General features: G+C 40.5%; 2 long non-coding RNA genes across 2 annotated transcripts; one reads left to right on the top strand and one right to left on the bottom strand.

The window, feature by feature from the left end:
• The first annotated feature begins 865 nt into the window (after positions 1-865).
• On the top strand, positions 866-16,036 carry LOC134760941 (uncharacterized). Its single transcript, XR_010139073.1, has 3 exons — positions 866-12,122; positions 12,902-13,039; positions 15,179-16,036. It is a non-coding gene; the product is annotated as an uncharacterized LOC134760941 (long non-coding RNA).
• LOC129053395 (uncharacterized) lies at positions 15,923-25,299 on the bottom strand. The gene is made up of 2 exons (XR_008518275.2): positions 24,908-25,299; positions 15,923-17,597 (listed from the first exon to the last, which is right to left on the bottom strand). It is a non-coding gene; the product is annotated as an uncharacterized LOC129053395 (long non-coding RNA).
• Positions 25,300-25,549: the final 250 nt, after the last annotated feature.

Here is a 25,549-nt window from a genome sequence, read left to right as displayed (position 1 = left end):
GAATTGATCAAATGTCAAATCAAACTCCAGAATTTCTTCGTTAAGTTTCTGCCTAGATGATCTGCCAAACACTTAGTGGGGAGTTGCATTCCCCTACTATTATTGTGTGTCTACTTGAGTCTTATTGTAGGTCTAGCAGTACTTGTTGTATAACTCTATGTTCCCCAAAGTTGGGTGCATCTACATTTAGGATAGATAAGACTTCTTGTTGAATTGAACCCTTTATCGTTATGCAATACCTTTCTTTGTTTTATTTTCCTATTAATTATTTAAAGTCGTTTTTTCTTAAAAGAGAAAAAATTCCAGGTATGGTGGCTCATGCCAGCACATTCAGACTGAGGCAGTAGGATTGCCTGAGACCACGAGTTTGAGACCACCCGAAGCAATATAGCAACATTCCGTTTGTACAAATTTTTTTTAAAGAAACTGTACAGGAGTGGTAGTGTGCACAACTGTGGTCATATTTACTCAGGATACATAGATGGCATGACTGCTTGACTTCAGAAATTTGAGGTTAAAGTGAGCTGTGATTTCACCACTGCACTCTGTCCCAGGAGATAGAGTAAGATCCTGTGTTTTCTTACTACTACCATCCTGTCCTGGTTACTGTGGCCTTTTAGTATAGTCTGAAGTCAGCTAGCGTGATGCCTCCACCTTTGTTCTTTTTGCTTAGGATTGTCTTGTCTATGCAGGATCTTTTTTGATTCCATATGAAATTTAAAGTAGTTTTTTTTTTCTAATTCTGTAAAGAATGTCAACGGGAGCTTGATGGGGATAGCACTGCATTTATAAATTTCTTTGGCAATATGGCAATTTTCACAATATTGATTCTTCCTATCCATGAGCACGGATTGTTTTCCGTTTGTTTGTGTCCTCTTTCATTTCCTTCAGCAGTGGTGTGTAGTTCTCCTTGAAGAGGTCCATTACATCCCTTTTAAGTTGGATTCCTAGGTATTTTATTCCCTTTGTAGCAATTGTGAATGAGAGTTCACACATGATTTGGCTCTCTGTTTGCCTATTATTGCGTATAGAAATGCTTGTGATTTTTGAACATTGATTTTGTATCCTGAGACTTTGCTGAAGTTGCTTATGAGTTTAAGGGGATTTTGGGCTGAGATGAGGGGGTTTTCTAGATATACAATCATGTCATCTGCAAACAGAGACAATTTGACTTCCTATTTTAATACGCTTTCTTTCTTTCTTTCTTTGGCTGATTGCCAGAATTTTCAATTCAATATTGAATAGGAGTGGGGAGAGATGGTGTTCTTTTCTTTTGCAGGTTTTCAAAGGGAATGCTTCCAGTTTTTGCCCATTCAGTATGATATTGCCTCTGCATTTGTCATGATTAACTCTCATGATGTTGAGATAGGTTCCATCAATACATAATTCATTGAGAGTTTTTACCATGAAGAGGTGTGGAATTTTATTAAAGGTCTTTTTTGCATCTGTTGCGATAATCATGTGGTTTTTGTCATTTGTTCTGTTTATGTAATGGATTACATTTATTGATTTGCATATGTTGAATCAGCTTTGCATCCCAGGGATTAAGCTGACTAGATCGTGGTGGATAAGCTTTTTGTTGTGCTGCTGGATTCGGTTTGCCAGTATTTTATTGAGGATTTTCGCGTCGATGTTCATCAGGGATACGGGCCTGAAATTTTCTTTTTTTGTTGTGCCTTTGCCAGGTTTTGGTTTCAGGATGATGCTGGCCGCGTAAAATGAGTTAAGGAGGAGTACCCCTTTTTCTATTGTTTGAAATAGTTTCAGAAGGAATGGTACCAGCTCCTCATTGTACCTTTGGTGGAATTCGGACATGAATCCGTCTGGTCCTGGACTTCTTTTAGTCGGTAGGCTTGTAATTACTGTCTCAAATTTAGAACTTGTTATTGGCCTATTGAGGGATTCGACATCTTACTGGTTTGGACTTGAGAGGGTATACGTGTCCAGGAATTTATCCGTTTCATCTAGATTTTCTAGTTAATTTGCAAAGAGGTATTTATAATATTCTTTAATGATACTTTTTATTTCTGTGGGATCAATAGTTATATCCCCTTTATCATTTCTTTTAGCATGTATTTGATTCTTCTCTTCTTCCTTATTAGTCTGGCTAGAAGTTTACTTATTTTCTTGATCTTTTCAAAAAACCAGCTCCTGGATTCATTGATTTTTTGACGGGATTTTGTGTCTCTATCTCCTTCAGTTCTACTCTGATCTTAAATCTTGTCTTCTGCTATCTTTTGAATTTGTTTGCTCTTGTTTCCCTAGTATTTTTAATTGTGATGTTACGGTGTCTATTTTAGACCTTTTCTGCTTTCTCTTGTGGGCATTTAGTGCTATAAGTTTCCCTTTACACTCTACTTTAGCTGTTTCGTATTTTACTTTTTAAGAACTCAGTCTTTCTTTTTCATCATGATAGTCTTGACTGTTTTATGTTTATGTAATGTAAAATTGACTACACAGTATTTACAAAGATTTTACCAAAATATTTTATTGAGAATGTACAAACCTGTCATTCAAATAGAGGAGAAGTTACATTGTAGTAATAAATAGCCACAAAACAAAACCCGAAAAGACATCCAAACTAGAATAAAACAAAACATTTTAACAAAAACAGAAAGATAAAACTGGCAACATATTTGTGCAGTTTATATCACAAAGATGCTCACGTCTCCACTCTGAAGAGAGCTTTTAGAAGTTCATTTAAAACATGGCAAAGACCTTATCCCACACGTCACAGAAAAAATAAATTTAAGCATCTGTTAACACATGAACATATTATCAAGCTCTGACATAATCAAAGTTAAATATTTCACAAGAGATTCTACAGTTTGGGAGAAATAGAAAAGTGTTTTTTTTCTTTTCTCCAGGCCCACAAGTCTAGTTTCTTGGGCTCCCTCAATATTCTGGGGTTTTCATCAGCTCCCCAAAATATAGGAAGCACAGAGCAGGTGGTGGCTGAATGTGGGTTATCCTGTGAAACCATATTTAAGATGAGAGCCCTTGGTCAATTGTATTGTAATCAGCTGGCTCAGGAAAGAAGACCTGGCTGTCCAGAGCTCTACATCTACAACCCTGGGTATGACAGGAGGCCTGAGAACCCATGGGGCCCAAACCCACCCCATCCCAATAATCATCCAGTATTGAGGACTCTGGCACCAAATTCTCACAGAGCATATGCTTATGCAGTTTTACATTTAATTTCTCATTACAATTGGGAAATTGATGTCCCAAAAGAGGCAGGGACTGGTCCAGATCTCGGGAGGTAGGCAGGCTCCAGAGCATTAGGGAGGGCTCCAGCTTCCTAGGCCTTGGCTCCGTCCTACCTATCAGGTTTGTTTTGCAAATTAGAGTCTGTAGCTACACATTCAAGGGCACAGAAAATGAGCAGATCCAGAGTTCTTTTCACTTGGGGACCTCTCCATGTTAGTTTCAAGATGACAAGACTGGGGTTCTGCATCCAGCTCTGAGGGCACCTGGAAGTAAAATGAGCTATGCTCCACCTCAGCTTAATGTAGACTATGCCTACAGGAAAGCCTGTTTTCTTCCTCATAAAAAGGAGTGCCTGAAGTGGGTGACCTCGATGATTTCACCTACTCTTAAGTGTCTGCCTGCCTGCATTCTTGCTCTGAGACTGCAAAAATGCATCCACTCTCTGCAGGTCCTTCAAATCAGAGGGACGCATGGCTACTTGAGAGGCTTCTTGTGTAGATGAAGATGAGACAGAGTTAAATGTGCCAGAGCATTGGACTCCGAGGCTGAAGTCCACGAAAATCCCAGCTACTGTTGGGTTCTTAAGGTCCTCATTTGAAAGTGGTAGGAAATGATTTCACTGGATAAGTGGAGGATACTTCATGAGTAAATAGCACAACCGAAAAGGTGGAGGCAAAGAGAGGGCAAAACGGGATTCCTAGGTCACTCATTATACTTGGGACCTTCAGATCTTGCTACTTTATCCCCTAGGACCTTGAAGAACCAGTGTCTTGAGGACACAAAAATCAAGGTACCTGATTTGTTCCGTAGTGCTCCTGCATGGGGCTGTAGTATTAGTGATGGCCTGGAGGTGGTTACAGCCTGCTGTTTCTGGTGCCCACTGAGCTTTACTGGAGCAGCTGGAACAAGTAAGAGTCACACACCTCATGTTGTTATGAGTGACCTCCAAATTATCATGCGGTGAAAGGATGAAGGGATATTAGAGATCCCCCATATAACCACAGCCAGTCTGTTTTCTCTTGCGCTCACCCTTTGCCAGCTAACCTGGTGGGTCCAACATGTGGTACAGAAAATTATTACATCATGCCTGCACCCCCCAACCCAGGACCAAACCGTCTGAGGACAGCTGGACAAAAATACTAAAGCAAGTATATGTGAAAGAAAAGAGCAAGGACTATAATATAAAGTAGATTGTTGGGAAGAAAAGCTGGAAAATTATTCCATGGGAGGACCTCAGGCCTCACTGGGGTGACTTTTAATCCATGATGAGGATGACAACAGGAAGGCATCTGCACAAGCATGTGTCAGGGAGAAGCCACCCTTAGTGAAGAGACTCATAGGTGTGAGTTTGACAGAGGTTACAAAGGAACTAGTTTGGCTGCAGACACCCTGAGGAAGATATAAGCAGAGGGATGGAGAATCCTAGGACCTGGGAGATGAGGCTAGATATCTACTCCTTTCTGACAACATTGCCTTAAAACTCAGGACTTTCCAACGACATAAAATATCTCATAATTTGTGTGGACCAGAATCTGGACACAGTTCAGCTGGCTACCTCTGCCTTCAGGTCTTTTAGGAGACTGGGGCTGTGGTCTTAACTGAAGCTGGACTGGGAAAGTATGAGCCTTTAAGCTGACTCGTGTGAAAATTGGCAGGGTTTAGTGTGGACAGAGAGCCTGATGTTCCTTCTCTCTACTGGTCTGAGCACCCCCTAAGGTCTTTGCTATGTGGGTCTCTGCATGGAGCATCTCATAACATTGGAGCTTGCTTTCTGTGTTTGAGGAATACAATAGAGAGAAAGAATTAGACAAAAAGGTTTACACAAAAAGAGACAGAGAGAAAGATCGAGGGCGCAAACAGGAAAAACCCAGTAGTAGAAAAATGAGAGATTTAAAAAAATCTTGACAGGGTGCCGTGGCTCACACCTGTAATCCCAGCACTTTGGGATGCTGAGACTGGTGGATCGCCTGAGGTCAGGTGTTTGAAACCAGCCTGGACATCATGGTGAAACCACCGTCTCTTCTAAAAATACAAAATGAGCCAGGTGTGGTGGCACATGCCTGTAATCCCAGCTACTTGGGAGACTGAGGCAGGAGAATCACTTGAACCTGAGAGGCGAAGGTTCCAATAAGCCGAGATCGCACCACTGCACTCCAGCCTGGGATACAAGAGTGAAACTGTGTCTCAAAAACAAAAACAAAAACAAAAACAAACAAACAAAAACAAAGACAGAAAAAAAAACTTGAGAATTACAATAAATTTTCTTCTATATTTGTGTTAAAATTGTAACCCCCGGTGTAATACTATAAGGAGGTAGGATGCAATTAACCCCTGAGGGTGGGACCCTCATATAGAGATCACTGGCTTTATACAAGAAACTGCAGAGGGCTCTCACCCTCCTTCTACAAAATGAGGATAAAACCTGAAGTGTGCAGTCTGACATTCATTAGCGAGTCATCACCAGAGCTCAACCCTGCTGTCACCCTGATCTCAAATTTGAACCTCTGGAAGTATGAGAAATTAAGTCCTGTTGTCTATAAGCTGCCTATCTATTGTTCTTTGGCATAGCAGCCTGAGGTAATACAAAATTGAAATCCTTTTCTGTATTTCATTGGACAGAAGCTGAATTTGTAACCCCTACACTGTTAAAAAAAATGACTTAAAAAACAGATCTTCAGAATGAAAATAGGAAACGGCTTGTTGAAACACTAAAATTGCATCTGCTTATGAGATTTTTAAACATTGGCTGAAATTGTTCTAACCAATATGGCCAACTGAAGTCCATGAAGAATCAGTTTGCAGATGTTAGAGCCCAAATTTCCTTTGTGTGTTTCATACTAACTCTCCCTGAATTTGCATGTGACCTGTGAGGAAGCAAGAAGAGATGACTGTGTATGTTTCATGACTTTCCATATTCCTGCTTTCCTTCCAGCAATCCCCTACAGAACCCACTTCTTAGGCCTTTTCTAATCACTGACTTAAAGCCAGTATCACAAAACAAATTTGAGCTGGACTCCTATCTCCTTGTTGGCCAACCTGCAAGATGATATTTTCCTCAAAACCGAAGGGCCATACTACTGGCATCAGGCAGTAGGCCATTTTATTCAATAGAAAACTGAGTCACTAACCACCTAGTTCTGGGACACTTTGTGAAGACTTCCCCTGTCATAGGCGTGATAAGGCACATGGATATGATTCTAAATATAAAGAGAAAGCACTGTAAAGTTGAATTCCTGTATTAGTCCATTCTCATACTGTTATGATGAAGTACCCGAGACTGGGTAACTTATAAAGAAAAGAAGTTTAATTGACTCACAGTTCCACATAATTGGGGGGGCACCTCAGAAACCTTCTAATTACAGTGGCTGACAAGTGAAGTGACTGAGAGCAGGGGATATACCAGATGCTTGTGAAACCACTGGATCTCGTGAGAACTCACTCACTATCACAAGAACAGCATGAGGAAAATCCGTCCCCATAATCCAATCATCTCCCCTCAGGTTTCTCCCTTAACACCTGGGGGTTATAATACACAATGAGGTTTGGGTGGAGACACACAGCTAAACTATATGAATGCCAGAGGACAATATCTACATTTAATTTCAACTTCGTACTGGAGCAGAATGAAAGTGAGGCCCAGTGGAGAAGTGACATTCCCAAGATCACCCTGCCAGATCCCAGTCCTGTTTGAGTTGTGGCCCGTGTTACCTCCCACCTATTCTCCTAATGCTTCCATCTCTAAGTGTGTGCATCATCTACAGGTGACACCACATCATTATTTTTATGTCTTATCTTATATACACCTAATCCATTCCCTAGGAAGTAGATGATAGCATCATCCCCACTGTGCATGCTAGGAGGCTGGGGAAGCCTCGAATACACAGTGACTTTTATTGGGTCCCAGAGATGGTAAGAAAAACAAGGTAATGTTCCAGCTGTCTCTTCTATCCTGGAACCCAGGCTGCATTTATTTCTTTCCAGGGAATTAAGAGGACGTTGTGTTTGCATAATTGTGTACAAATAAAGAGTTGACATGGAAGAGGAGACTGAGCAATCAGTACCATAGTGGGGCCTTTGGGTAGGTCTTACAGAAACCAGGGGCCCAGTAGATGGAACCTTGAAGAGTTTAACACACTTTATTAGTGACAGAACCCAACAGCAGTTAAGAAACCAGGAATCCACATTCTTGAGACAGCTCTGTATCCATCTCTGTTTGTGAGAGATGCTCAAGAGATTGAGATATTCTTTCATTGTGTCCTGAAATTTCTGAGTTTCTGCCTTACAAAGACTCAATGTAAAAGTCTTATCTGATAACCCAGATGTCAACTCAGTCCTCATCCCTGATGCCCCGGGCTATTGTCTGGGTGCACCTACAAATAACACAGGGCAGGCCAGGACAGGTCCCTCCACGCAAGGCCTCTCTTGTCAACTCATCTGGGCAGTCCCACACCACTTCTTAGTACCATGAGTTGTAGGGGTAACAAGAGAGTGGGCACTCTTCTTGGACTGAAGTAGATTGTCAGATGTTGGAACTCTTGTGTATCTGTCATGTTCATACTCAGGCCATAGCTGGCAGAATAAAAAGAAGAGAGTTGGAGAAAGAGTCTGTGTACTCAGATGTGAATTCCAAGACTTTAACTTGTCCTCTGCCTTCCTTCATTGATGGAGATTTATACAGATTCTCCTTATGTGCCTAATATGAAGAGCAGAATTTTTCTTTTCTTTTCTCCTTTCTTCTCCTTTTCTTTTCTTTCTTTCTTTCTTTCTTCCTTTCTCTTTCTATCTTTCCTTCTCTCTCTCTCTTTCTTTTTTTTTTTCGTGAAGTCTCGCTCTGTCACCCAGTCTGGAGTGCAGAGAAAAGCAGAATTTCTAATGGAGGTGTCACATACAGTGAAAACAAGGAAGACCACTGACTTTTCTTTGCGTGGTTTCTAGACACTTTTTACAAGCTGCATTCAGATTGATGAGGAGCGGATTGATGTGGCCAGCTCCTCCCTCTTTTTGGAAACAGAGCAGATGCACTAAACCAGCAACCTCAGCCAGCACCGGGCTGTGCTGAGAACAGCCACATAGGGGTCTCTACAGAGAGAAACCAAGAAGAGCGGGACAGATCCAGGACCCGGGCTCAAATATGAAAACTCTCTGGGCTTTGTTCTACAGCCTTCCCATGAGTAACTCATAGTCTTGTTCCAGTGGAATCGGGCCTTCATTAGTCTCAGTGGCAAGTTGGTTATGTGGAAAGTCTCTTCACACACTTGTGCAAATAACAGTAAAGACTTTTGTATTGTTTTCACGTTACTTTAGGCCATGAGTATTTACGTCTGTGGCTGCAGTTTGTATTAGTTTCCTGCCCCAGGTATTTCTTGCAGCATGCAGCTTCAGTCCTACCAGACCCTCAAAACTTAAAAGCTAACATAATTACTAGCGAGGATTTCGCAGGAAAATGGAGAAAGTGTTACACACAAAAAAGTTTAAACCACTCTATGCATGTTTCTGCAATGTGTTATCTGAAGAACTCATCTCTGTAGCCCATCAGGGCAGGAGCTCGGCTCTCACCTTTTGATACTATTCCATAAGGGAGGTTCTTCCCCACAGTGTTTAGTCTTCTGACGCTGGTACAGCCTGACATGATGACATTCTACTGTCATGTCAGTCATGCTGCAGGGAATATTCTGTGAGTGTCCTAATAGGCTGGAATCATTTGCTAGGGTGAAGCCCATCTTTGGTGCCCACTTTTCTGTTGTCTTCTAATTAGCTTTATTCTAAGCAAATCCATGTCTATTTTATTTATCTGCTTATTTACTTATTTTTATGTATGGAAAAACACATTTTGTTATTTACTTCTTTATTTAGAGACAGGGTTTCCCTCTGTCACCCAAGCTGGAGTACAGTGGTAGAGTGGTGGGATCATGGCTCATTGCAGCCTCAAACTCTTAGGCTCGAATGATTCTCTCACCTCAGCCTCCTGTGCCACCATGGCCTGCTAGTTTATTTTAATTATTTATAAAGAAGGAATCTCATTATGCTGCCCAGGCTGGTCTCAAACTCCTGGGCCCAAGCAATTCCCTCATCTCAGCCTCCCAAAGCACTGGGATTAAAAACATGTACTGAGCTGTGCCTACTTCAAAAGACTGAAAATAAAAAATAGATAAATCTTTGCCTAATTAAAAAACAAAGCAATAGTTTCCAGGTCTTAGATAAAGACAATTTTTTGTCACGAAGAATGGCAAAAGGCTTATTTAGCTGTTAAAATGATTTGCTTATATTTCAAAGAAGCAGAGAAAAAAAGGTACATATAAAAGTTTTCCAGGCCAGGCAAGGTGGTTCATGCCTGTAATCCCAACATTTGTGGAGGCCAAGGCAGGAAGATCTCTTGAAGCCAAATGTTTGAGTCCAGTACAGGCAACATGGTGAAATTCTGTCACCATAAAAAAATAAACTAAAATAAATATCGCTGGGCATGTTGGCTCACGTGTGTAATCCCAGCACTTTGGGAGTCGGAGGCAGGTGGATAATGAGGTCAGGGCCTAGAGACCAGCCTGGCCAAAATGGCGAAACCCTTTCTCTCCTAAAAATAATAACAATAAAAAATAAACCAGGCATGTTGGTGTGGGCCTGTAATCCCAGCTACTCAAAAGGTTGAGGCAGGAGAATTGCTTGAAACTGGGAGGCGGAGGCTGCATTGAGTTAAGATCATGCCACTACACTCTAGCCTGGCCCACAGAGCAAGACACTGTCTTGAAAAAAAATAAATAAATAAATAAATAAAGTTAGCCCGGCATGGTGGTGCATGCCTATAGTCCTAGGTAATTGAGAGGTGGAGGCAGGAGGACTGCTCAAACCCAAGAGGTTAAGGTTATAGTAAGCTATGATTATGCCATTGCACTTCAGACTAAGTAAAAGAGTAAGATTCTATCTCAAAAAATTAATAATAAAAGTTTTCTAAATTACATTGTTTAAGAAAAGGGAAAAGAAAAATATATTTTTTTTTATTTTCAAATGGGAGAATAGAGCCTCTCATTTCTAACTTGTATTTCCTTCTGCAAAAACTTGGTCTAGGCCCATGGTCTTGAACTACTGGGCATCTGGATTTTAGTAGGTGCTGGATTCAGGCAACTGAGGGGTGACCTTGGGCACACTGTGTGCACTTAAAAAAAGGGTTTGAGGTGAACTAAAAGGTAAAAGAGGGTAAGTTGCTATTAAGAAACCACAATTGGGAGACAGTTCAGGGTTGATGGAAGGACTGGTTCATGCTACAGATACTGACCTAGGTGAAACTTTGTTCTGACTTATTTCTATGTCCATACACGAAGATAAGATTATGATCAGGTGGCACAGAAACCTGGGATGGTGAAAAAACCAGGTTGCCCCTGCAGATACGGTGTCTGAGATAGAGCATATGCCAGGGGTCTTGTAGGCACGTGTGTGGGTTTTTGGTGGGAAAGTCTATGAGGAAAGGTAGCGTGGCAACAATCTTGATGCCGAAGTCCTGTCCTGGGAGGGGCTTGACCACATCAACATTCAGTGCGTATGTTCAGTGGGTGAAAAACGTGTGGTGGCCTCAGGTTGGCAGGAGGGCAGAGGTCATCTGTTCTCAGAACTTTTTCCCTCAGAGTCCTTGGTCCTTCTCACCCTGGGAGGATGCCTGGAACCACAGGGCAGTGCATGGGGTAGCAGGCTGTGTGCAGAGCAGAGCCTACCTTCCCTGAGACACCTGGAGTCTCTCTCCAGCAGAGGCCCCCACATTGTCTCTCTTTGTACAATGCTTTTGATCCTCAATGTGTAAAGTTCCCTGAAAACCCACTGATTCTCCAACACCCATTTGTTGCCCCAAAATTTAATTCTGACACAACTTAGAGCTTGCACAGACCCCACAAATTCAGGGTTCAGTCTCACATCACCGCTCTCACTGCAGAGGACAGTCACATGTCCCAGAAGCCCACCTATACTGCTGAGCTACCTTCTATAAATCTGAGACTCCCATAAACCCCTTTTCAAGTTAAATAATTTGACAGAATTACTAAAAAAAAATTAACAAAAAACTCTAATTATATTTACCACTTTATTATAAAAATATAACTCAGAAACAGACAAGTGGAAGAGATGTCTAGGGCAAGGAACAGTTGTGGGTGAAGGTAATCCTGGAAATAGGTATATTTAAAGAAATTCCCCCATTCTTTGTATTCTCAAAGAACAGCTGAGTGAAGAGAAACGTGCTTCCCATTATGACTTTTAGGATGCTCTCCTCTGTTTTTTTTTAACCTATCACAAATATGGACACAGATTGCAAATTCCTATTTTTAAAAATGAACAACCGTTCAGTAATTTAGTCTTCAGTGGTCAAAACAAAGTACTCGTTACAAAAATTTTGCTTGTTTCTCTTCTTCCAACCACCCTGTGAACTTTGACTCACCCACAGCCTCAGCAAACCTACAACCCTTATTTATACATACCCCTGCCTAAGAACAGGCTGACTTCAAGATGAAACATTACCTTATCTGGGATCCGATTTTGCTACCCTCCATCCTGTGCTTCCCTTCCTACCTTCTTTGTAAACTTGTTTTCTCCTCCCTATGAAATAAAGCCCTTTTCCACCTAACCTTTGATATCCTCAAAGTTCTACTCATTTGCACTTTTTCTTTGTTGCCATACTTCTTAGGTACTTCTTAGACCAAGTCTAGAAACAGTCTCAGGACAATAACAATTCCATTCTAGAAAGAATCTCCCAACATTTCTTCTATCTCAACCTCAACTGGATCTGCCTGTGAACTTCCAGCTTACCAAGGCTCTATATCTTCTGGCAGTGACAAAGGCTCCTTCCATGGTTGGTGTGAGCAGGCTTGGACACCTGCAGGGCAGACACCCAGGAATAATCAACTGGGCCTTCAGTGGTCCCCTTTTGCAGGATCAAGGTGGGCTTTAGCTTTTAGTCAATGGTCTAAGACCTCTACTTACCAGTTAGAGTCATTCAGTTAGTTTTCAATTTAAAAAATTCTTCATGTTTGAAGAATCCAGCAAAAATAATTCAAATCTAAGGTATAAAAGAGAGGAAATTATGGCCGGGCATGGTGACTCATGCCTGTAATCCCTGCATTTTGGGAGGCCGAGGCGGGCAGATGACATGAGGTCAGGAGTTTGAGACCAGCCTGAACAACATGAAGAAACCCCGCCTCTACTAAAAATACAAAATTAGCCGGGTGTGGTGGTGTACGCCTGTAATGCCATCTACTCGGGAGGCTGAGGCAGGAGAATCGCTTGAACCCGGGAAGTGGAGGTTGCAGTAAGCCGAGTTCGTGCCATTGCACTCCAGCCTGGGCAAGAAGAGTGAAACTACATCTAAAAAATAAAATAAAATAAAAACATTATAAGGGGCTTACATCTTATAACTCATCAAGAAAAGCCAAAGTATCTATCCCTTTCAGAAAATAAATATGTAATATAATTATGTTCATAACAAGTCATTTAGTAAAGAATTAATCATATGTGAACACTTCCAGTAGGTACAAGTCTCAGCTCCTAAATCTTAGCATTACCCTCAGACACCCAGCTGGCGGCATATTGAACAGAGATATTCACTTTCACAAGTTCTCTGTTTTGAAAAAAAGAATAACTGATGTGATAAATTTATGTAATTTGACAATTAATCTACCTCACTTGCTTGTGGATATGTATTCATTTCCTACCACTGTAGTGGAAGAGAAACTATTCCTGTCTTTACACCTGGTAGTATTTCCAAGAGAAAGTTGTGAGATTCTGCTTCAAATCACCTCTCAAACAAATAAAAAACAGACTTGGGAAAGGTACTACACTCATTCTGCTGAAGAAATTGGTAAGTTAACAATTTTTAACAAATGAAATATGTTACTACTTAATTGTATTCAAAATTCACCAACTTAATTGTGTTTATAAATGTTTTCATACATTTGAAGCTCTACTGATCAAACATAATTTACAGTTAATGAAAAAATGAAGTTAAAATAAATACAATAATATTTTCAAAGTGACAAAATTAGAAGGTGTCAATGCCAACTGAAACAAAGACATATGTGACCCAAGGGTCAAGTCAAGCCATTCTATGACTTGGGATATTTTCCCTGCTCCCATCTGGTTCAGTGATGTGGGTCATGAGCGTCCTACCAGGAGCCGCTATGCTGTGCTCCACTGTGTCTGTGAGGTGCATTTTACTTTGCGGGTTTTTGCACTGCCTCACTGGGTTGGGTTTCTTTGTCTTTTGAAATACTTTCTCTCCCTTCACCAATCTAAGAATATTTTTTCCTCAGTATCAGCATCCAGTTGCCTGGACTGCAATGTGTCTCTAAGGAATGGACACTAAGCGTTGTGATAAGAAAATCTTAATGTCCTAAGGGGTTTGCTTTTAGCGCAAGGGTATACCTGGAGATTCCTTCCAGGTACAGTGCATCCAACCACTCCACAGAGAGGCTGCATTCCCATACCTTGGGCTGTTCCCTGAGAGGAGATGACACAAGGGATGCTATTTACTAGACACCTCAAGAGTCATGGCCACTGTTGGCATCTTGGGGAATCCTCAAACAGTTTCAAAACTCAAAACCAAGAAAATAACACAAGATAGCTGAGGATGTATTGCCCTGTGAAGTTTCCAAAATGAAACCTCAACCCAAAGACATTCTGATGGGGTGTCTGTGTCAAGGGAATATTAAAGACAGGGGCACAAATGTTTTCTTTTTTTTTTTTTTTTTTTTTACTGTGAAGTGTCAGGGGATTGTTATCTGCTTTCATCTCCTGTAAAATATTTACAAATGAAAAATATTTTTTAAGACTGCTTTTTGAAAAAATGAAGATTTAAAATAGTGTGTCTAAAATGTACTATAAAGAAGAGTTGATAATGTTGTGAGTTACACAATGTTAGTTAGTGTTGGTAAGTGTCAGGAAAGAACTGGAAATTTAAAATCTGACTGCAAGCCAGAGGTAGGCTGGGGCAACAGAGTGGTAGATTTGAGGATCTACTTGCCACACTTTTGGAAAATGCATGAGAAGACTAGTTCTCTTTTGGAGTGTTAAAACAACTAAAAAAAGGCGATTATGATGAGGTGGCTCTAGTGTCCTGAGCTCTGAGTGGAGAGACAGGCCAAGGCCTCCCTAGATCCAAAAAGCTGCCCATTCTTCTCTAGCTGTGCACCTGATTAGATACTTTCCACTCCAGCACCAATGATCGGATATAGTTCAATTCCCCACCCCACCCCCTTAGGCCATGGGTGACATATGTGATTTGACACTGGGTTGAATAAAGCAAGAATTATAGGTTTTTCCTGGATCCTTTTAGGGCAGGGCTTCCACCATGCACTGGACACTAGCCCTGCCTGTAAAATAGTTGCATTTACATTGGTGAGTAAGATTATTTTTATTTATGAATAATATATATGTGTTATTCATATGTGGAAGAAATATAATGACAATTATTTTAAAATTTCAATTTTTTTACTTTCCTGGCACATCCAGGCTTTAGAGCAGGCAGCCTAAGATTTCAAATAGGAGGCAATTCTCTAAGAAATAATATGTGAGGGACATGTGAATTTTAAATATTCTAGTAGCTACATTTTAGTAAATACAGCGGCATGCTTGCCTGTGCCTGTAGGTCAAACTGTTAGGGAGACTGATGTAGGAGGATCACTTGAGGCCAGGGGGTTGAGACCAGCCCAGGCAGCATAGAGAAAGCCATCTCTACAAAAAAAAAAAAAAAATTGAAAAATTAGCCAGGCCTGGTGGTGCATGCCTTCACACCCAGCTACTCAGAAAGCTGGAGGGGGAGGATCACTTGAGCCTGGGAGGTCAAGGCTGAAATGAGCCGTGATCACACCACTGCACTCCAGCCTGGCTGACAGAGCAAAACCATGTCTCAAAAAACTGATCTCTGGAAAGGCATTTTCTTTTACGGCAATGTAGCCAAACAGCTAACTATATATTGAAGCCATCCTTTAATTTTTAACAGGGCAAGAATGTTTTCTAAGACCCCGAACTCCAGATATGCGATGGGGCAAATCCTGAAGTGTACATGGATATCTCTCACAGCTAAAGCATCCCTCACCCCTATCCAGCGCTTCTTACTCCTGCCACAAAAGAATCACCTGCGGGGAGGAAAACTTTCAAAATCCCTAAAATCGAAGTTGTAACCGATCAATTAAATCAGAATCCTTGGAGTTGGGTCTGAAAAAAATACGGTTTAAAGCTGTGCAGGTGATTACAATATGTAGGCAAGCCACAAAATCGTGGCTTTAACCAGCAGCTTTTGTTAGAATTGATTTCTCAAATGAATGTAAAAACGTTTGCTGCTGAATTGTGACCTTCCAATTTTACTTGCTTTTCCTACAATGTATATTTTGCAGACCCAGGCTTGCTTCTCGTCCTGTTCCTGATTCACCCAGTGCCCTGTGTATTCAGTGCAACCTGTGCACGGGTCACTGTGCTGTGTACCCTGGCCTGGGTGAGCATCATTCTTCGGGGAGAACCTTTCTGAAAACAAAGCTGCATTCCAAAAAATTAAAACCATGCTACTTACTGTATTGAGGTGAAAATTAAAAGACCTAAGGGACTCATCCAAAATTTAAAACATAAATAAATAACTTGGAACATTAATATACACTTGATGATGTCCTGAGTGAACATGCCCCACTTTAAAACAAAACAAAACATTACTATTATTCTAAAATATTAATTTAGGATTGTTATGAAAATATGTACTATTTAAATTTTTATTGGTGTATAACATGCATACAGCAATATAGGAACAAAACATTTATGGAATGCTTGATGAATTATTACAAAATAAATACACTTGTGTATCTAAGAATCAGATTTGTTCATGCCCTTGACACTTTCTCCTTTCCAAAGGTAACCAAGATCTTAAGAGCTAAGTGCAGATAAACTTGTCATTTTGTACAAGTGTTTTATTACACATCATTAAAAATGTATACGCAATACAAAAAAAGTATAACAGACCAGTCACCAAGCTTTAACAGCTACTAGTCATGTGTCATTTTTGTTTCACCTATACTTCCAGCCATTCCCACTCCAATTTCATTATTTTTTAGGCTTTTTGGATAAAATATATATTCATTGCAAGGCACAATGTGAACTGTAAATAGTAGAGAGATGGGGTTTCACCATGTTGGCCAGGCTAGGCTTGAACTCCTCACCTCAGGTGATCCACCCCCTTCGGCTTCCCAAAGTGCTGGGATTACAGGCATGAGCCGATATACTCGGCCTGAGAATTCATATTTCTAACAAAGTACAAATCCATAGGGCGCACATGACCACTGCAATGTCTGTCTACAGTAAATACAGTTTGATGAATAAAATGAAAGGCAATTGACCTAAGGTGAAAAAAAAACACAAAAAACAATCAAACCATGGGTAGTATGTGCTATCTGTAAGAACATTTGGTTAAGAATAACAAACCAGTTTTATCATTTTAATAACCAAAATTGGCAAAATTTCTAGTTTTTCTTTCATAGAAATGCTCTTTGCAAGAAAAAATTTTCATATAGTGAGAGCAAAAATGACAACCATTTGCAAGTAAATGTCTTATGAAATTAAGTAGCAGATATCATCAACCTCAATACCTTCAGATAGTTACCCCTAACTCAATCATTTACATACCAAGTGCAGATAATTTTCATAGCTTCCTATTAAAATTATATTTGAATGCCCTTACAAATTGTGACTGTTTTTAAAGTTCACCAACTAAAATTTTTATATGACATATGATAAGTTCCACTTCAAGTCACCTTACATTTACTTAATTTTATTAGGCAGTGTCTGTCTACCACCCAGTAATACGTGGGGATTCTCCCTCCATTTGCACAGACATCATAGCTGGGGAACAGGGATTCACAAGACCCAGGCTGTTCCCTACATATTTTTCCTCCTCAGACATCAGTTCATCAGTCAATCAAGTCATGTGAGAGTGGAGGCCATGTATTCTGTATTCTTGGGCACTCTCCTCCAAGGAGGAAAAGGCCAGGAGGTCCTGTTAGGGGATGCACTCTGAGAGGCCGGGCTCCTAAGGTGTGAGAGTTCTAACCAGCAGGTGTAGACTTTTCAGGAGTGAGGAATGAGGCAGGTATTCCAAACCTGGAGCTTCATCACCTTTTGTTTCATCTCAAGACAATTCTGAGGCGCTGTTTTGGAACGTGTCTGGAAGGTGAACGTTGAAGAAGAGTGTGGGCTTTGATGTGACTCAGATGAGATCTTTCTTAGGGAGGCAAGAATTCAATGCCCAGAATCTGGGCAGGTGTCTTTGAGGTCAGAAGGTTGCCTCTTTGTATCCAAGTCCATTGCTACTAGGTTGGGGGCTGGAGATTCTAAATGGCTTCCAGACCGCCTCTCTGATTCTCTTTTGGAGATGGGGTCTGAAAAAGACAATGTCAGTATTTTTCGGAAATTCTAGAAAGTCTGTTTGGAAACCTGGGAAGACCTCTTGCCTAGTGCCTAAATGCTCCATTTGCAGCTCTAGCCACGTAGATGCTTGGTAGGTATAGAGCTGGGTTTGCATTTATATCAGCAAAACCTATGTCAGAGTTGAAGAAGTAGTAAGGACAAAGTGTCTTGGTCGCAGGCCGGGAAACATCTTAAAAGCAAACTTCTAGCCTGCTGACTCTTGGCAATGAGTGTTGGGTCCTGGCCAAAGTGCCTTGAATGCAGCATGAGGCCAATCCATAAATCCAACTTCTAATGGAGAATTATTAATATTTTTTCATTTTGAATCAATCAGGGTGAAATTACCTTGCTATTGGTTTGCTTACTTTTTATTATTTCATATAAAATCTAAGACAAAATACATTAAATGCTTACTGACATATGTATTTACTCTTCACCTGGCTGATAATATCTCCCTAATTTTAAACTTTCTTCCATTTTGTAGGTTTCAACTTATTTTATTGTAAGATAGTATTAAATCTAATATAGGCATTGTCACTTTTACATATAATTTTATTTTATTTCATATATTTCCTATTGGCTATTTACATTTAAATTATGGACTGTTTCATCATATAAAAAGCTTCATTTATATTTAAACAATAAGTCTTTGGATTTTTTTGTCTTGTAATTTCCATATTACATAGTAATGAGATAAACATTAATGTTTACAGGATATTTTAAATTTTAGATAATTACTCATTTTATCCATCTGAAATTTGTTTTTTACTGCATGTGCGGGTTGGAGAACTGTTTTCACTTCTGATTCATCTTTATTCTTATCTCCTCAGAGCTCATACCTCTTGTAGTTGGGGGATTGCAGTTTATAATTCCAATAAACGGGGCAAATTTTATAATAACATAATTCAAATGAGTTTGAAAGGAGGACAGGTCTTCAAAGCATACACAACATGGGCCTACATATGTACAACAATAATAATTTATAAGTTACAGTTTGAATAGAAAGTAAAAGTACGAGAAATTTGTTAAAGAAAATTAAAATGGAGATCATGTCTCAATAATCTCTGAGCAGACAAAATTAGTTAGGTCTCATAAGTGATCTCAACCTTGCTTGATTTGCAAATATAAGCAAAACTTAAATTATTTCTTGTAGCTGCCTATTCAAAAAACAGAAATGAAGGTCAACCAATCCGGTGCAGCCAACGACCTTATATAAATAGAAACTGTTCAACAAGGTAAACAGACAAACAAAAAACAATAAAAAAAGTTGTGCTACCACCAATCAAATGATTTCTTTGTTTCTACATTTTTCCAATATATACTTGCTTCTTACACTGTCAATGAATCACTGAATATCTTTCTGTCTGATATTTTATAATTTTTCAATTGCTCTTACTCAAATAAACACTTTACAATTTCATTGTGTCTCAAATTACTTTTTAGCAGAATAAAATAAACTAGGAATAAATATTACAAAAATATGTACAGAATATGAGAAAAAACATAGAAAGTTTATGAAATATGTGAATGTAGACATAAGCAAATAGACAGTTTGTATCATATTCTTAGGCAGAAAAACTCAATATTATCAACATCAATTGTCCTTAAAGTTATTTATAAATTCAATTTTTTTCCTATATTTATAACATTAAATATTGCAAGTACACATTACTATAAAATATTATATAGATAAAAACACAAATAAGAATAAACAAGAAAACTCTAAAAAAAAAAAAAACAAGACTGGCAAGCAGTGTGAAAAACCTTGATTGATTAAAAAACTCATAGGTCACTGAAACTAAAAATTCAGAAATAGACCAAAGTGCCTAAGAAAGTATCACAGTGCATCCTGGCTGCTATAACAAAATACCTTAGACAGGATACAGGATAAACAACATAAATGTATTTTTCCCAGTTATAGAGGCTGGAAAGTGCAAGATCAAGGCAGCAGCAAATTTAGTATATGGTGAGAGCCTTGTTCCCCATAGATGGTACCATCTTGCACACGGGACAACGGCATTCCCTTCAACCTCCTTTGAAAGAGCACTGATTCCATTCATGAAGATGAAGAACTCTTGGCTTCACCACTTCCGCAAAGGCCTCATGCCTAAAATTATCCACATATGAATTTGGAAGGGGACATAAACATTCAGGCCATAGCAATAAAAAATACATGGGGGATGGCATCATTTATACATGAGGTGTAAAAATGTGATGTTCTTATCACAAAGGAAATAAATGATTTATTCTTCATGGCATATATCAAAATAAAGGTCCAATGAAAATATTTTTTTATAAAGATAAATCTATTTGGCAAAAAACTAAGTGTTGATAAGGTTAACCCTATAGGTTGCATCACGATGTTCAAGTTTTCCGGGGATGAGCAAGGCCCCGGAGTTTCCTCCTGTGACATTTCCCTGGATGTTGCTCATGCTGTTATTCAATTTGAAAGTAGATAAAAATGTTTGTTTCTGTTCCAATATTTACTAAAATCGAAGTAATATAGGGCTCTTTACTCGTAATTCTCAAACAATCATTCAGTCAGTGGGGTTCTGCTGAGGAAAAGCACAGACACATCCACACAAGTATAATGTTCCTCAAATAGAGGACTTCTCCCTGTGCCGGAGCCACCTATGTTGCACTTGATCAGAGGCTTTCCCAGGCAAGCATTTCTCTGCAGCCCTACCACAGTCTTAACCCTGAAAATCCGACTCAGAAGGTGACGGATGAACACCCACCCTAGCGTTCTAATCTAATGGATCCTCTCTTAACAATCACTTCCAGGGATCTGGGATCTTTCCTGGATTCGTTGGCCACACACAACTAGGCTCAAAAATTTGTACAGAAGCTTTGATCCTCATTGGCCCTCCTGCCCTGTCCTACCAGCTTCTCTAGAAGTATCCTTCTCTAATTGCTCCTGAGAGAACTATCTAAGTGTATCTCCCTGTGCCAATATAATTGATCTCATAAAGTGCGAAGGGAAATAGGCAAGAGTCCAGCTATGGAAGAAGCTGTGTCCATTGTTCCTTACCTGATTTATGTCTCTGATTTACCTAAATATTGACAAATGCAGATTCATCTCTAGGTGGTAGAAAAACAGAAGGAGAAATCCCAGTTCATAGAGGAAGAAGAAAATGCAATCAATGCTGTCTAGCGTCCCGCTTAGGCTCAGCCACAGGGTACTAAGTCTCTTCAGGAAAAAGCAATGGTTGTCCATCATCTGAAAAACTGTGGCGTTGAACCATTGGCACCAAGAGTGCCCACTGCCCACTAGAGTTCCATGCCTACATCACAGAGAGATAGAATAGTCTCAAAGGATTCTTAAGGGTAATGTGGGGACCAAAAGGAGCTGAATCCACAGCCTCTGCCTTACCGTCTGATCTAACCAATAGTATTTCCAGACTCTTTTGTGGGCTGTACCAGGGGTTATTCAGAAAGAAAAAAATTTGTTAATATCCCACCATTTCCCATAGCTTCCGAGGTCTGAGTTGTTCATTCCCCAGGTTCCAGGTTGTTTTTCTCCCTCTACCTCCACAGAATCAGTGTGTCTCATTCCGGTACCTATAATCTCACCTTTATTCTAGTCGCCCTCTACTTTTTTCTAGACATTTTATCTAGTAGAGCCAGGTAAAATAGAGACAAGAATATTTACATAAAACTTAACCAGAACTAAGTTGGAGTCCCATAACTGCTACTAGGCTGGGATGCAACTCAGAGGGTACACAAGCCAGGCTGGCCTAGAATTGCAGTTATGGGAAAGAAAGACATTTCACCCAGGAATTATTAGCATGAAATTCCAAGTTTGTGAAATAGATTCCTAGATCCCCCAACCATTTCATCCTTATCTTGGAGGCAATCAGGAAGAGATAATAAACCATACCTAATCAACAAATTATCTAACCAACATGTGTGGAAAAGGAGGGAACTTCATAGAATTGGCTTGTTTTAGTACATGTGGTGAAAAATGCCACGAAGTCAGAGCTCAATTGGTCTCAAAAGCCTAAATGATGGCACAGATTAGCTTCAAGGGACACATGGTATGGCTGGAGTCAGATGACTATTATGCTGAAGATGTCAACATTGGTGACTGATATCTCAAGATGTGGGCCAAAAGTCCACTTCTGGTTATTCTGTTAGGCATGGTCTAGGAATTGTTCAACCATGAGACAAACAGGTCAACTTTCACCAGCAACCCCAAGTCTGGCTTGCAGTATTAGACTCTGCGTTAGACACAGATTTAGGCTCAATCTGCAGCTTGATTGTGGTCACTCTTTAGAAAACAAACACTTACCATGGACTTCTAGATGAGTGACCCAGTTAGATCAGCATCTGAGATTGTTTCCGGTTTGCAGCCCAGAAGACATTCAGACAGTCTACAGTTTCCATTGTAGACAACCAAACAGATATAATATGTGCAATTACTCCAAAGCCTGAGTTCTGACCTTTAAGAGGAGCAACCACTCATTTCAGGTTCTGTATGGCCAGCACAGGTTAAACAGCCACAGCAGCCCAGTGAACATCATGAGGTTTCACCTTCCCTGACTCATCTATGAATCAGGACCAGTCATATAGGAAATTCTCAGTAAATTGGGGGCCCCACAGAAACAGCAGCTTTGCTTCAGAGGATTGAAGGAGGCACAAAATTTCTACCAGCTGGGGATGCTCTAGCCCTCTATGGGTGAAACTGAGTTTGGCAGGAGTTCTGCAGCAAGCTCTTAGCTGACTTTCAAATCAGTGTAACCGGTAGTGTGTCACTGAGTCCAAAACCCCAAAGAACACATCTAGGTGGAGGCTAGTCCTTTACTGGAGGCTCCAAATGTCAAAATCAAGATTTTCTTGACCTCAGGATGAATTGATCAACGCAAATCTCCCTGAATATTTTCACTAAACCTTAATTGGATAGTAAGACTCCAGATTTTTTTAACCCTCACTAAAAATAAATACCTGATTTTTTCATCTGGGGTCTATGTATGTGTGTTGGAGATGGCTTTACCAATCAGCATAAAGTTACAACTCTCCTTGCCCCTCTACTTTCTAATTGTGCAGACTTTAAAATACAGAGGTGAGAGCTTAGGGTTTTCTGGGTCTTTTCCTAAGCATGTTCCTGACCCTGAGCATCCCCATTTCCCCATTTCCTTCTTGATCCCGAAGACCATTAACACCGTCCTAATTCCCAGCAGCTTTTCCTCCTAGAGCTTTTTGGCATGATTATTCTCAAACCCAACTCATATCCTTTGTTCCTGGTGGACTGTGTAGTTCATTTCCATTTAAATGCTTTTACAAACATTAAGCTATTGATTTAAGATTTCTCTGCTTTTTAAATTAAGTAATGCAGCTGTTAGCTTTCCACAGGAATTGAGGGTTATAAAGAAAGGAAGAAAATAATTATTTTATACCAATAGTATGAAAGAGACTACGGATGACTATATTAATAGCAGACAAAATAGACTTAAAAAGTTACAAGAGACAATAAGACATCATATAGTCATAGAATGTCCATTTGGCAGGAGGATAGAAATAGTTTAAACCCACACCTAATAATAAAACATTTAGATATAGAAAGCATAAGCTGACACAATTAAAGGGACAAATAGGCAGTTCTAAAATAATAGTTGAAGATTTAATACTCCACTCTGAGTAATGAATAGAAAAATGAGATAGATGATAAATTAGGAAATAGAGGACTTGACTAACTCAATGAACCAATTTGATCTAACAGATATATACATTATACTCCATCCAACAAAAGAGAGTACACACTCTTCTCAAATGCACATGGGGAATTCTCCAGGATGGGCTGTATAGTAGATCTCAAATTAAATCCATAACAGAAGAAACGCTAGAAAGTTTACAAAATTGTATAAACAACATAACCTTAAACAACCAATAAGTAAAGGAAGAAATCACAGAGGAAGTAGGAACATACTTACAGAGGAAGAAAAAAGTAAACAAAACATCAAAAGTTATGGGAAACAGCAAAAACAGTGCTAAGATGAAAAGTTTGCAGCTAAAATACATTTAAAAAGAACAAAGATTTCAAATGAATAATCACTTTATCACCTAGTAAATTAGACAAATAAGACCAAATTAGATGCAAAGCAAAGAGAAAGAAGAAAATATTGAAGATTTTAGCAGAGATAAATGCAATACAGGTTATACAAACAACAGAATTCCAAAAAACCAAAATTTCATTCTCAGTTCTTCAAAAAATTAACAATTGGTAAACTTTCAGCTACACACGCAAAAAAATTAACAGCATATTTACATACTAAAATAAGAAATGAAAGTGGGACATTAGTACTAATTCGAAGAAATAAAATGTTTAAAAAAGTGTACTGTGAACTATGATAGGGTGATAAATTGGAAAAAGACACCCAGACTTCTCATTACAGGGCAGCCGCACTACAATCCCAGTATGCACCAAGATCAAGGATAGTGCGCTTAACTGGAGGATGAGGCGGGATTACGCACGCCTCGCTGGGCTTGGTGGATATGTATTCTCATATACATGCCCAACCCTTTGGTCACAGGACTGCAGGACTCCAGTCCCAGCATGCACCTGGCTAAGAGACCGTGCCTGTCAGTGGAGGAAGAGGCAGAAGACTACAATTCCAGCCAGCATCGGGCTCAGGGAATTTGTGCGTCACTGGAGGAAGAGGCGGGGTTGTGTGCTACTCGCCGGGCTTGCTGGGAGTTGTATTCTCATAAACCCTCCCAGCCCTTTCATCACAGGGCTGAAGGACTACACTTCCAGCCCCAGCATGCACTGGGCTCAGGGACAGCGCATGTCACTGGAGGAAGAGGGAGGGCTTTGCGCTTCTCGCTGTACTTTTTTGGGATATGTAGTCTCATTAACGCTCCCAGCCCTTTGGTCACAGAGATCCAGGACTGCAATCCCAACATGCACTCAGCTCAGGGACAGTGCGCTAGTCACTGCAGGAAAAGGCAGGGCTGTGTGCACCTCCTGGGCATACTGGGAGACGTATTCTCATAAACACTCCCATCCATTTGATCATAGGGCTGCAGGACTACAATCCTAGCATGCACCCAACTCAGTGACAGTGCACTAGTCTAAGGAGAAAGAGGCAGGGCAGTGTGCGCCTTGCTGGGCTTCCTGGGAGATAGAGTCTCATGACCTCTCCCTGCCCTTTGGTTACGGTGCTATAAGACTACAATCCCAGCATGCACTGGCTCACGGACAGCCCGCATCACTGGAAAACGAGAAGTTTGTGCGCGCCTCACTGCGTTTGCTGGGAGATGTTGTTTTATAAGACTGTCATACCTTTTGTCACAGGGCTGCAGGACTACAATCCCAGCATGCAGCGTGTTCAAGGACAGTGTGTGTCACTGTTGGAAGACGTGGAGCTGTGCGTGCCTCGCTGGGCTTGCTGGGAGATGCAGTCTCATAACCACCCCAGTCCTTTAGTCACAGGGCTGCAGCACTACAATTTCAGCATACCTCTGGCTCAGGAAGAGCGCACTAGTCACTGGAGGAAGAGGCAGATCTGTGCGCGCCTCGCTGGGCTTGCTGGGAGAGGTAGTCCCATAAACACTCCCAGCCCTTTCATCACATCGCTGTAGGACTACAATTTCAGCATGCACGGGGCGCCGGGCACTCCGCCTCACTGGAGGAAGAGAAAGGGGTGTGAGCGCCTTGCTGGGCTTTCTGGGAGATGTTTCTCATTATTCCTTCCAGCCCTTTGGTCACAGGGCTTCAGGACTACAATCCCAGCACGCACCCTGCTCAGGGACAGCGCGCGTCACTGTAGGGAGAGGTGAACCTGTGCTGTTCTCGCTATGCTTTTTGGGAGATGTATTCTCATAAACATTCCCAGCCCTTTGGTCACTGGGCTGCAGCACTACAATCCCATCATGCATCAGGCTCAGGGAGAATGCGCTAATCAGTGGAGGAAGGGGCGAGGCT

The sequence above is a fragment of the Pongo abelii genome, chromosome Y (assembly GCF_028885655.2).
Source record: "Pongo abelii isolate AG06213 chromosome Y, NHGRI_mPonAbe1-v2.0_pri, whole genome shotgun sequence".
Taxonomy (NCBI): domain Eukaryota; kingdom Metazoa; phylum Chordata; class Mammalia; order Primates; family Hominidae; genus Pongo; species Pongo abelii.
The sequence above is the reverse complement of the archived record's forward strand: the minus strand, read 5'-3'. Positions and strand labels throughout refer to the sequence as shown.